General features: G+C 37.6%; 1 protein-coding gene and 1 pseudogene across 1 annotated transcript in view; one reads left to right on the plus strand and one right to left on the minus strand.

The window, feature by feature from the left end:
* SLC9B1 (solute carrier family 9 member B1) overlaps window positions 1-12,518 on the minus strand; it is a 126,917-nt gene that overhangs the window by 49,142 nt on the left and 65,257 nt on the right. The gene's annotated exons all lie outside the window — the stretch shown is intronic.
* Window positions 9,638-11,014, plus strand: LOC111547979 (annotated as a pseudogene).

Raw genomic sequence — 12,518 nt, forward strand, 5'->3', positions numbered from 1 at the left:
GGTGAAACCCCGTCTCTACTAAAAAATACAAAAAATTAGCCGGGCGAGGTGGCGGGCGCCTGTAGTCCCAGCTACTCAGGAGGCTGAGGCAGGAGAATGGCGTAAACCCGGGAGGCGGAGCTTGCAGTGAGCTGAGATCCGGCCACTGCCCTCCAGCCTGGGCAACAGAGCGAGACTCCGTCTCAAAAAAAAAAAAAAAAAAAAAAAAAAAAAAAGAATTCACAACCTTATTGAAGATCAACGTGTCAGGGTGCCAAATCTTTTAACAGGAACCTACTAAATCTTTATTTTGAAAGGATAATTCAATTGATATTTGGCATAAATGTATTAGAGGAGGTAATGGATAGAAGAAATGAACCTAGACTTTGTGGGAATAAATATAAAGTATCTTAGATTATGTGTAGGAAGTAGAGGTAGATAAGATGAGTAGGTATAAGTTACTAGACATCTTGTTTCTGGCAACTAGGTGCTACTCACAGAGGAATCCATAGGTTTCTGTAAAGGACAGACAATAACATGGTAAATTTCCATATGCTAATTAAATCATTTGCCATGAATCATAGTAGGTAATGCTTTTAACGTTTTTAAAACAACTTACAGGCATTTTTTAGCTATGACCCCTTTCTGGCTGTATAGAATTTGCCAGGGTAAAAGAGGAGGATGTTGACTTACTCCAGGCAGAAAGTTAGAACAAAGTTTCTTTCCCCCCTCCCCTCTGATTATTGTCAAACCTGGAAGCCTTGGAGGGCTAAACTCTTACTAAAAGAATGGATGAGGCTGGGCGCGGTGGTTCGTGCCTGTAATCCCAGCACTTTGGGAGGCAGAGGCAGGTGGATCACCTGAGGTCAGGAGTTCAAGATGAGCCTGACCAACATGGTGAAATGCCGTCTCTATTAAAAATACAAAAAATTAGCCTGTCCTGGTGGCGCATGCCTGTAATCCCAGCTACTTGGGAGGCTGAGGCAGGAGAATCGCTTGAACCCAGGAGGCGGACATTGTAGTGAGCTGAGATGGCGCCACTTCACTCCAGCCTGGGCAACAAGAGCAAAACTCCATTTCAAGAAAAAGAAGAAGAAGAAAAAAGAATGGACCAGAAAATGTCATCCTACTGACAAACTGAGAAGACAAGACAGTTTGTCTTAGCTGGTCTCTGGGTGGCAAAGTCTTTTTTGAGAATTCATATGCAACACTGGCCTCATCCAACTTATGTGTAGGTCTCAAATTTATATTACATGCACAGTTTAGGGATCCCAAAGTTCTAAATCTACCATAAAACTGTCCCTGCATAGAAGTATCCCTAGAACACTTGGTAGATGCTAATTCAAAAAATCTCTAACAGACACTCCTGATCCCAGACCGCATAAAGTCTCAAAGGTAAAACCAAGTGAATCTGAACTTAAAATAAAATAAGAAGAAATATCCCATGAGCAAAAGTTAACAGATACAACAAAGAATGGGATTAGATGTCTAAAAACCTCAGCTAATAGAACCACTAGATAGACACTATAAAATATGTATTTTCAATGGGACTAGAGACAATTTTTTAAAAATTGGAGACATGAGAAGAAAAAACTACTTGAAAGTATTGCAAAATAATTAAATAGAACATCTAGAAAAAACTTTAAAAGTTACTCAACTAAAAAACCCCACTAAGTACCCCAAATAGCAGTCTAGACATGGCTGAAGGAGAACACAGCAAAGTGGTAGATATGAGGAAATTACTTAAGAGCATAGCATAAAAAAGTGAGGTAGAAAATGAGAGATTTAGATGATGGAAAATATCTAAAACACAGCTAATGTAGTTTCAGAAACATAATTGAAAGAATGAAGAAGATATAATATTTGAGAAGAAAACTGGCTTCAAATTTTACAGAATTGATTAAGGTTTTTATTGATTTGGACACAGGAAGTCAAATGAGTTCTAATCAGGATTAAGTAAAAGTAGACACTTAGATAAAATGTTGAGAAACTATAGACTACCAAAGGCAAAAATAAAATCTTAAAGAATCTAGACAAAGAGATTAATCATAATGAAATAAACAATAAAGCAGATTCTCAATTCTTAATAGCAACAATAGAAGATGGAAGATAATTAAAATCTTCAAAGTACAGAGATAAAGAAGTCATTCAATGTTGAATTCAGTAGCCAGTTAACTGTCACTCAAACAAAAGACAAATGAAAGATATTGTCAAACAAATACATTTAAGAACATATGCCATTTTTTACTGGGGAAAAATCTACTGAAAGATATGCTTTAGAAATATAACATAGAACCAAAAAGGAAGGATCAATGTGCAAAGTAATTGGTAAAATGTAGGTTAGTCTCAACAATTATTGGTTGTGTAACACATTACTAATGAAAATTGTTAATCAGAAGATACAGAGATAAGGTTGTGAGGTGACAGGAAAAGGTTGGCAATTTATTTCCACACCAAAACTCTCCCCTAAAATTGCACAAAATACCAAAAACAATCATTTTAGTACCCTGAAAACTCATCAAAGACAGTTATCAAATTAAGAAGCATTTATTCTTGAAAAAAGTATTAGGGTTTTTGGTAGGATTGGTAAAAGTCTGAGCCCTTCCTGACTGGGGATGCTCCCTAATGTGGTTTGGCTCTGTGTCCCTACCCAAATCTCATCTTGAATTGTACTCCCATAATTCCCACGTGTTGTGGGAGGGACCTGGTGGGAGATAATTGAATCACGGGGGTGGTTCCCCCCATACTGTTATCATGGTAGTGAATAAGCCTCACAAGATCTGATGCCTTTATCAGGGGTTTCTGCTTTTGCATCTTCCTCTTGCCGCCACCATGTAAGAAGTGCCTTTCACCTCCTGCCATGATTCTGAGGTCTCCCCAGCCATCTGGAACTATAAGTCCAATTAAACTTCTTTTTCTTCCCAGTCTTGGGTATGTCTTTATCAGCAGAATGAAAATGGACTAATACACTCCCATCCCTCTTTTCATCCCCAAGCTCAGTTGGGAAAAACTGCAGTTTTACCAGTATGAAGCTAGATGTAAAAACCAGCAGCTTTCCTGTTAGGGCTGGGGGCAGGAGTGGATTTGGTATGGAGTAGAGGGAAGAAATCAATGGTTTTGCCAGTTAAATATAGCAGAGTGGTTTGGGAATGAACAGAGAGAATTGTAGCTTTACTAGTCTGCAGTTGCAGTCTCAGTTGGGGAAGTGGAAGACAAGACAAAAATTTAAATGAGAGGTCCTGAGGGTCAATAGGTGCAGCAAACCACCATGGCACATGTATACCTATGTAACAAACCTGCACGTTCTGTACATGTATCCTGGAATTCAAGAGAGAGAGAGAGAGAGAGAGAGAGAGAGAGAGAGAAAAGAAAGAAAAGAAAGACCCACATGCAAGGCTAGAGTTTCCCAATTCCAAGTTCCAATTCTCTGAGAAGAGTGGCTCACTGTGCCTAAAATGCTTATACAAACACTGTGGTTTACTCTGAACAGCTGCTTTCCTTCTGGGAGTCTGGAATTCTGGTACATGTGAAGGAGAGTAACGTCCATAAAATCCTGAGTACTTAGTCTCTAAGGAGACTCTGGTCCTGGTAGACGACATTGCACATGTGCTGTCAAAATTTCATGCTGGGAAAGAAAAACACATCCTTGTAACTCCACAGGAGGTGATTCTGGGAAGCTTGTGCCTGGTTTCCTCCAGACTTTACCACATACACCTTTTTCCCTTTGCTAATTTTGCTTTGTGTCCTTTCACTATAATAAATTAAAAACCTGAGTATTACTTAAAAAAAATGAGAGATCCTGGAAAGGAGAGAGTCATAGACAGTTTGAGATAAGTTCTCCACACATATATGGCTGATTGGAAAAGTGTGGAAGTGTAGGAGAGACTCAAGAAAGTATGACAAAAAGTAAAAATGAAGTGAGACTTGAGTATTAATTGCAACTTTGAATGCATTCACCCACCCACCCAGAGATTATTTGGCAGAGAGTGTAAGCCTTACTAGCTTTAACATAATGTCTCTCCAAAATCAAACTATGCAACAGACACAAAGGAAATTCCTAGAAAGACAGGCTAAAACAATAATAACAACAACAACACAATATAAAAGACATCACTGCTGAAAACCATTGGGCACAAGGATTATACAGTACAAGTATAGGCCAATTACCAAAACAATAACAACAACAAAACAACCACAAATAAAAACCAAATCCAGATTTGCTATAATGTATAATTAAAGTGTTCAGTTTTCAGTTAAAAATTATTAGATGTGTAAGGGAACAGGAAAATATGGCTTATACTCTGGAAAGAAAAAGCAGTGAATAGAAACTGTCTGAATTCAGATATCAGATTTAGAAAATTTTCAAAGTATATATTATAAATATATTCAAATTAAAAATATGGTAACAATGTTCTGTCTAATAGAGAATATGAATAAGGAGACAGAATATACTTAAAAATAGAAATCTAGAATTGAAAAGTACAACAATTAAAGTGAAAAAATCACTAGTGAGGTTCAATAGCACATTTGACCTTGTGAAAGAAAGTATCAGTGAACTTCAAGATAGACCAATAGAGGTTAATCAATCTGAAGAACAAAAAAAAAAAGGATAATAAACAGATCCTCAGAAACTTATGGGATACCATCAAGAGCACTAACATATGCATAATGGGAATTCCAGGAGAAGAGAGAGATAAGGGGGCAGAAAAATATTTGAAAACACGTCTGAAAACTTAAAAAATGTTATGAAAAACATTAATCTTCAGATATAAGAAGTTCAACAAATCTCAAGTAGGATAAACACAAAGAGATTCACACCTAGAGCCATAACTGTCAAATTGGTGAAAACCAAGGATAATAAAAAAATTATAAAAGTAGCAAGAGATGACTTATCACATACAGGAGAACAATAATATGATCAATACTGGCATTTTTATCTGAAAAAATGGAGGCCTTATGAAGTGACATTTCAAAAATGCAGGGAAAAATAACTGTCAATCAAGAATTCTGTATCCAGTTAAATGATCCTTCAAAAATGAAGCTGAAATAAAGACATTTCCAGATAAATAAAAATAAAGATAACTTACCCTTGATAAAGAAACACTAAAGAAAATGCTTTTAAGATAAAAGGACAGGAAACCAAACACCGCATGTTCTCACTCATAGGTGGGAATTGAACAATGAGAACATTTGGATACAGGGTGGGGAACATCACACACCAGGGCCTGACATGAGGTGGGGGGATTGGGGAGGGATAGCATTAGGAGATATACCTAATGTAAATGACGAGTTAATGGGTGCAGAACACCAACATGGCACATGTATACATATGTAACAAACCTGCATGTTGTGCACATGTATCCTAGAACTTAAAGTATATATATATATAAAGATAAAAGGATATGACACCAGATGGCAACTTGAACCTATAAGGAATAAGTGGCACTGGAAATGGTAAATAAGTTTGTAAGTATAAAAGATGCGTGTGTGTGCGTGTGTGTGTGTATTCTGATTTAATCTCTTTTAAAAAAGCATATGATTATTATAGGCAATAACTATAACAATACTGCTAAGTTTATAGCATATAAGAGGTACATTGGATCAAAGTTGCTATATAACACTGGAATTAAGTAAAAATTATTAAACCAAAGTAGATTGTAAAAAGTGAAGATGATTGATTATTATAATCCCCAAAGGTACTTGGGAGGCAAGCAACACAATGAGACTCTGTTGATATAGTTTGGATATATGTCCCTGCCCAAATCTCATGTTGAATTGTAATTCCCAAAGTTGGAGGTGGGTCCTGCTGGGAGGTGAATGGATCATGGGGGCAGATTTCTCATGAATGGTTAGTACCATCCTCTTGGTGCTGTCCTTGTGACAGTGAGTAAGTTCTTGTGAGATCTCATTTAAAAGTGTGTGGTACTGACCCTTGCTCTTTTACTCCTGCTTTCGCTATGTGATATGCATTTTTCTTCTGCCACGATTGTAAGCTTCCTAAAGGCTTCCCAGAAGCAGATGCCTCTATGCTTCCTGTACAACCTGCAGAACTGTGAGCCAATTAAACCTCTCATAAATTATTGACTCTCAGGTATTTGAAAGCAATGCAAGAATGGACTAATACAACTGTCTCTAAAAAAATTTAAGCAAAATTACCCAGGTGTGATGACACATGCCTGTGGTCCCAGCTACTTGACAGGCAAAGGTGAGAGGACTGATTGAGCCCAGGAGTTTGAGGCTGCAATAAGCTACGACCATGCCGTTGTCTCTTAAAAAAATAAGCCCCAGAGAGGCCGGGAACGGTGGCTCACACCGGTAGTCCCAGCACTTTGGGAGGCCATGGCGGGCAGATCACGAGGTCAGGAGATGGAGACAATCCAGGCTAACATGGTGAAATCCCGTGTCTACTAAAAATACAAAAAATTAACCGGGCGTGGTGGCAGGTACCTATAGTCTCAGCTACTTGGGAGGCTGAGGCAGGAGAATGGCGTGAACCCGGGAGGCGGAGCTTGCTGTGAGCTGAGATCGTTCCACTGCACTCCAGCCTGGGCAACAGAGTGAGACTGTCTCAAAAAACAAAAAAACAAAAACAAAGAAAAAAAAAAAAAAAAACCAGCCCCAGAGAAACCACTACAACAAAAAGCTAGAAAACATAGCAAAAATCAACAGAGAAATTGAAATAGGGCACTAAAAATACTTGGTTAACATGAAAGAAGCAGTAATGTGAGAAAAGAAAAACAAAAAGATATGACACATGGAAAACAAATAACAAGATGTTAAATGCAAATCCAACCATATCAATAATTATGTTAAATGTGAATGGACTAAAATCAAAAGGCAACTATTACCATACAGGACTTTAAAAAAACAAGATTCAGCTATATGGTGCCTATAAGAAACAAACTTTCCATAAAACAAGCAGGTTGAATGTAAAAGGATAGGAGATTAGGAGATATATGCAAATGGTAATTATGGGTGAAAGAAGAAAACACAAGTGTTTTCTTGTTTTTTCTATATATATATATAAATATAATTTTTTAAAACCTGTAAGTCAGTTTTATTGTCTGTAAAATGGGGATAAAAAATTATCTCTTGCCAATATACATAGGTTTTGTTACAATAAAATGAACTAGTGAGCATGAAAGAATATTGCAATCTGTAAGATGTTCTTCCAGGAATTCTTGCATTCTAGGAAAATCAGAACATTTCTGGTAATAGAATTTTTGACATTTTGAGGAAAGATTTTTTAAGGATATATGCAAAAAGAACACGTTCTCTTCTCTAATTACATCATGGATTCTCTTTTTGCATTGAGATTTTGCTTGAATATCAATAGACAAGAGAAGGGGGTGGTTCAAGCACTTGTTTAGTGAGCAGAATGCTGACAGGAAGCAATGCTGACAGGAAGCAAGGACACTCCCTGTGCTTTTGGTCAGGGGCCCTCTTGGCTGGTGCCAAGGATTGTTCTCAGTGACAAGACAAATACAGAAATGCAGAGTGATTACAAAGTTCTGTAGCAATTTGACATTGTATCTTATAAAAAGTAAGTATCAGTCTACATCAAATGGGAAATTAAAAACAAAAATGATTGGGTACTAGTCTACTAAGCTTAGTCCCTAGGTGACAAAATAATCTGTACAACAAACCCGCATGACACAAGTTTACCTACGTAACAAACCCGAACATATACCCCTGAACCCAAAATAAAAAAATTTTTTTTAAAGAAAGGAAGAAAAACAAAATAAAAAAACCACATCTGTTTCTTCATCACAGATAATTTGAGAAGCACCAGTGTCAGGAAAAAAGAATAATAAACAATATGTATATAAAAACCTCACCAGAAAACATATATGCAGTGGGATATCTTTTTGGACATTAAAGAAATGTGAAAAATCACACATATATTCCTAATGAACTTGACTATGTTATATATATATATATATGTTTATTTAGAAGTATTAAATTGAATTAAGTGTTAAATTTATTTTTTAAACACTGGTATAAAGGAAGGATGTTCTGATTAAGAAGGATAGATAAAGTGCAATTACAACTCTGAGTAGAGAAATAGTAAAATGCCCAGAAACAGACTGGCAAAAGCTATGGATAATTAATCTCACAAAAGGAAGCAGAATTTATTAATATAAATAACAAAGTATTACTGATGGTTAAATAATTATGAGTTATACTGAAGAATTATTTTATATTTTAAAATAGCAAAACCCAAAACAAAACAGTGTGGTAAAGCTGTGGTGAGGTTTGTACATTTTAGGAAGCCTTGGTATTTTTAGCTCATATGGTTTTTTGATGAGTAAAAATAAAAAAAAGTTAAAAACGATTTCTCTCCTGCTTAAATTCTGATATACATTTACTGTATGGTAAGATATGAGTTTAGAGTCATTGTATTTTTTTTAGTAGTTCCACTAACAAGAATTTTTTTTTTTTTTTTTTTTTTTGAGACGGAGTTTCGTTCTTGTTGCCCAGGCTGGAGTGCAATGGCATGATCTCGGCTCACCACAACCTCCGCTTCCCAGGTTCAAGCGATTCTCCTGCCTCAGCCTCCCGAGTAGCTGGGATTACAGGCATGCGGCACCACACCCGGCTAATTTGTTTTTTTTAGTAGAGACAGGGTTTCTCCCTGTTGGTCAGGCTGGTCTTGAACTCCTGACCTCACGTGATCCACCTGCCTCAGCCTCTCAAAGTGCCGGGATTACAGGCGTGAGCCACCATGACCAGCCAAAGGTTTACTTTCTAAAAATTATATTAAAATTGATATTTCTCTATTATCTAATCATAAATTACATCAAATATGCTGTTTCGAATTTTATTTTTCCCTTTAAACATAAAGACACACATTCAATTCATTGTGCTAAATTACCAGTGTGATCACAAATTAAGAAATCCAATTCAAAGAATTTTGCATACAAGGAGTCCTGAAAGTGTTAATAACTTTTGTTGCAAAGATAATTTTATGAAAGTAATAGAAGACCAAAAAAAAAAAAAAGTACAAAACAATTATTACGTAAGCATCTTCCTTTTTCTGAATCACCCATGATTACTTTCTCCACCAAGCAAAAACTGACTGCATACTTATCTGTCTCCAACCTGCCCAGCCTCTTTTCCTAAACCTCCCCAGCCTCTCAGGACAGACAGGCTGCTACTGTACTTTGTGCATTCTGCTATTTTTAGCAAGAGGCCTATTTTGTCAGTGTTGTCTGAATACATATTTGCCAACTCCCAGACTTTCAGTCACTTATTTATTTATTTATTTATTTGGTCTCTTTTCTTGTATTTCCCTTTTCCTTTTCTTTTCTTTCCTTTCTTTTTCCCTTTCCTCCTCCGTTCCTTCTTTTGCTTATTTTTTTCCCTTTAACTCCCATTCACTATTTCCATGACTGTCAAACAGTAGATTGAGCCTTTAAAATACTCCTTTTTTAAAATGTATTGTACTTTAAGTTCTGGGATACATGTGCAGAACGTGCAGGTTTGTTATATAGGTATACATGTGCCATGGTGGTTTGCTGCACCCATCTACAATATATCTTATAATAAAAATGGAAACACGCAGGAGATGTGGCATATGGTGTGAGTGGGTTGCCGAGTGCATGGTGGCAGGGTGCTCCAGCGTAGCCAGTGGGGCTAAGTGCTGTGTATTCCAAGCATGGCAGGCTTCCTGCCTTCCTGTGTGGCAGACTGTGGCATCAGGTAAGAGCCACTCAGTGCCCATGCTGGCTCCTCCATGGCCCTGCTCTCAGCCCCTGGCATCCAGCCCACACCTGGAGGTTGAGCTGCATCCAGTGCTCCGGGTCTCAGCCCTGGGACAACTTCAGTAGGTATTCCAAACTTGGCTATGCAGGCAACATTGAGGCATAGTTTACTATTCTTTCATGCATTTCTATCAGAGAGTCAGCAAAGGTGGATGACAAAGTCCAAAGGAGAATGTTGAGGGGAGTTGATGACCTTGACTTTTTTAATACAGGATGAAGCCATTGATAAATCTATGCATGCTACAAAGTGGTCAATATGACATGGAATCACTGAAGACTGGGGTATTATGGAAAGGTTCATGGAGCAAGTGGCTTTTAAATATTTTTGAGCAGAATCTGAGGACCATTATTTTTTAATGACAGAACTTCCACTGAATACACTAGAAAATACAGAGCATTTTTGCAGAAATTATGTTTGAATTATTTAATGTACCAGGATTCTACATTGCAGTTCAGGAGGTACTGGCCTTGGCGGTATCTTGGACATCTCAACAAGTGGGTGAATGTATGTTAATGAGTATAGTAATTGACAAAAGAGATGGAGTCACCCATGTTCTCCCAGTTGTAGAAGGTTATGTAATTGGGAGTTGCATCAAACACATCCTGATTGTAGGTGATATTGCGTATTTCATGCAACAGCTGCTAAGGGAGAGGGAGGTAGGAATCCCTCTTGAGCAGTCACTGGAGACCACAGAAGCCATGAAGGAGAAATACTATTACATTTGCCCTGATATAGTCAAGGAATTTGCTAAGTATGACGTGGATCCTGGAAGTGGATCAAACAGTACACAGGTATCAATGTGATCAACCAGGAGAAATTCATAATAGATGTTGGTTACAAAAGGTTCCTGCAACCTGAAATATTTTTTTTACCCAGAGTTTGCCAACCCAGACGTTATGGAATCCATCTTGAATATTGTTGATGAATACAAAACTGTCCCATTGACGTGCATTGTCCACTGTATAAGAATGTTGTTCTTTCAAGAGGTTTGACCATGTTCAGGAATTTGAACCTCAACTGCAGAGAGATTTGAAGAGTGGTACATGTCAGATTAAAACTCAGTAAAGTAGCTCAGTGGCAGGAGAATCAAACCTAAGCTTGCAGAGGTTCGGGTGGCAATCCATCACATGCAGCACTATGCCTTATGGTTTGGAAGCTTAATGCTAGCCTCAACTTTGGAGTTATTTCAGACTGTCACACCAAGAAGGCCTATGAAGAATATGGCCCCAGCATCTGCCACCACAGCCTTCTCTTTGGAGTAATGTCTTAGTGTCTGCCTTGAAAGCATCATTTAATAGTGCCATGTTGGGGAAAAAGTGTCCGTCAGAACCCAGAGAAGACCACCATTTCTAAATGACATTTGGTGTTGATGTTTGAGCAGCATGCTTGCATCACCTAGTGCATGAGGCACAGTGCAGAGTCATTTCAGTAAAAGTCATTTCTTTATGTGTTAGCTGTTGTATGCCCACTCCTTCTTCTCCCACTCCCTTTCTTCATACTTCCCCAGTTTCCCTCCTCCTTTTCACTTGAGCTTTTTTGTTGACAAATAGCATTCTCAAGGAATTCAAATGTGACTTTGAAAATTGTTAAGAAGAAAAGAAATTCAAAAATGGCCCAAAATATTTCTCCCCCAGGAAAGAGTGCAGTGGTATAAATCCTTTTTCCCCAGCCTATTTTTATAAATAAAATGTTATAAACTTAAAATACAAAAAAAAAAACACAAAAAACAAAAAACAAAAAACATACCATTATTTACAGGATGCAATTAAAGCAGTGTATAGAGGAAAATGTATAGCTTTAGAAACAGAAAGAAAAAGTAATCTAAAATTGATAATTAAAACTTCCATCTTAACACTCTAGAAAAAGATGAGTAAACCAAGCCAAAAGTAAGTAGGATGTATGAAATACAAAGGTCACGGTGGAAAATGATATATACAGAACAGGATAACATTAAAAACAACCAAAGAAATCCAAAATTGCTTATTTCAGAAAGTCAAGAAAATAAATAATGTTTAGTTACATTGACCAAGAAAAAAGAAAGAAGACACTAATTCCCAAAATCAAGAATGAAAGAGAAATATCACCACAGACCTTATCCTTAAAAGGATGTTAAGAAAATGGTGTAATAACTTTAAGGTAAAAAATTAGACAGCTCAGATAAAATAGAACAATTCCTAGAAAGACACAAATTACCAAAACTGACTACAGGAAAAAGGAAAAACTATATACCAATATCGAGTAAAGAAACTGCATCAGTAATTTAAAATCTTCCTATAGAGAAAAAATATACTTCACTGGTGAATTCTATCAAACTATTAAGGGAGGAAACAATACCAATGTTACAAAAACTTTTTTCAGGAAACAGAGGAGGAAGGAAACTTCCCAACTAACTTTATTTCATTTGATATCAATATTACCCTGATATCAATATGAGACAAAGACATTACAAGAAAACACAGCTGGGGGGCGGAGCAAGATGGCCGAATAGGAACAGCTTCAGTCTCCATCTCCCAGCGCAAGCGACACAGAAGACCGGCGATTTCTGCATTTTCAACTGAGGTACTGGGGTCATCTCACTCGGGAGTGCCGGACAATCGGTGCTGGTCAGCTGCTGCAGCCCGACCAGCGAGAGCTGAAGCAGGGCAGGCATCGCCTCACCTGGGAAGCGCGAGGGGGAAGGGAGTCCCTTTTCCTAGCCAGGGGAACTGAGACACACAACACCTGGAAAATCGGGTAACTCCCACCCCAATACTGCGCTGTAACACCGGCACACC

This window comes from Piliocolobus tephrosceles, chromosome 3, assembly GCF_002776525.5.
Source record: "Piliocolobus tephrosceles isolate RC106 chromosome 3, ASM277652v3, whole genome shotgun sequence".
In the NCBI taxonomy this organism is placed as follows: domain Eukaryota; kingdom Metazoa; phylum Chordata; class Mammalia; order Primates; family Cercopithecidae; genus Piliocolobus; species Piliocolobus tephrosceles.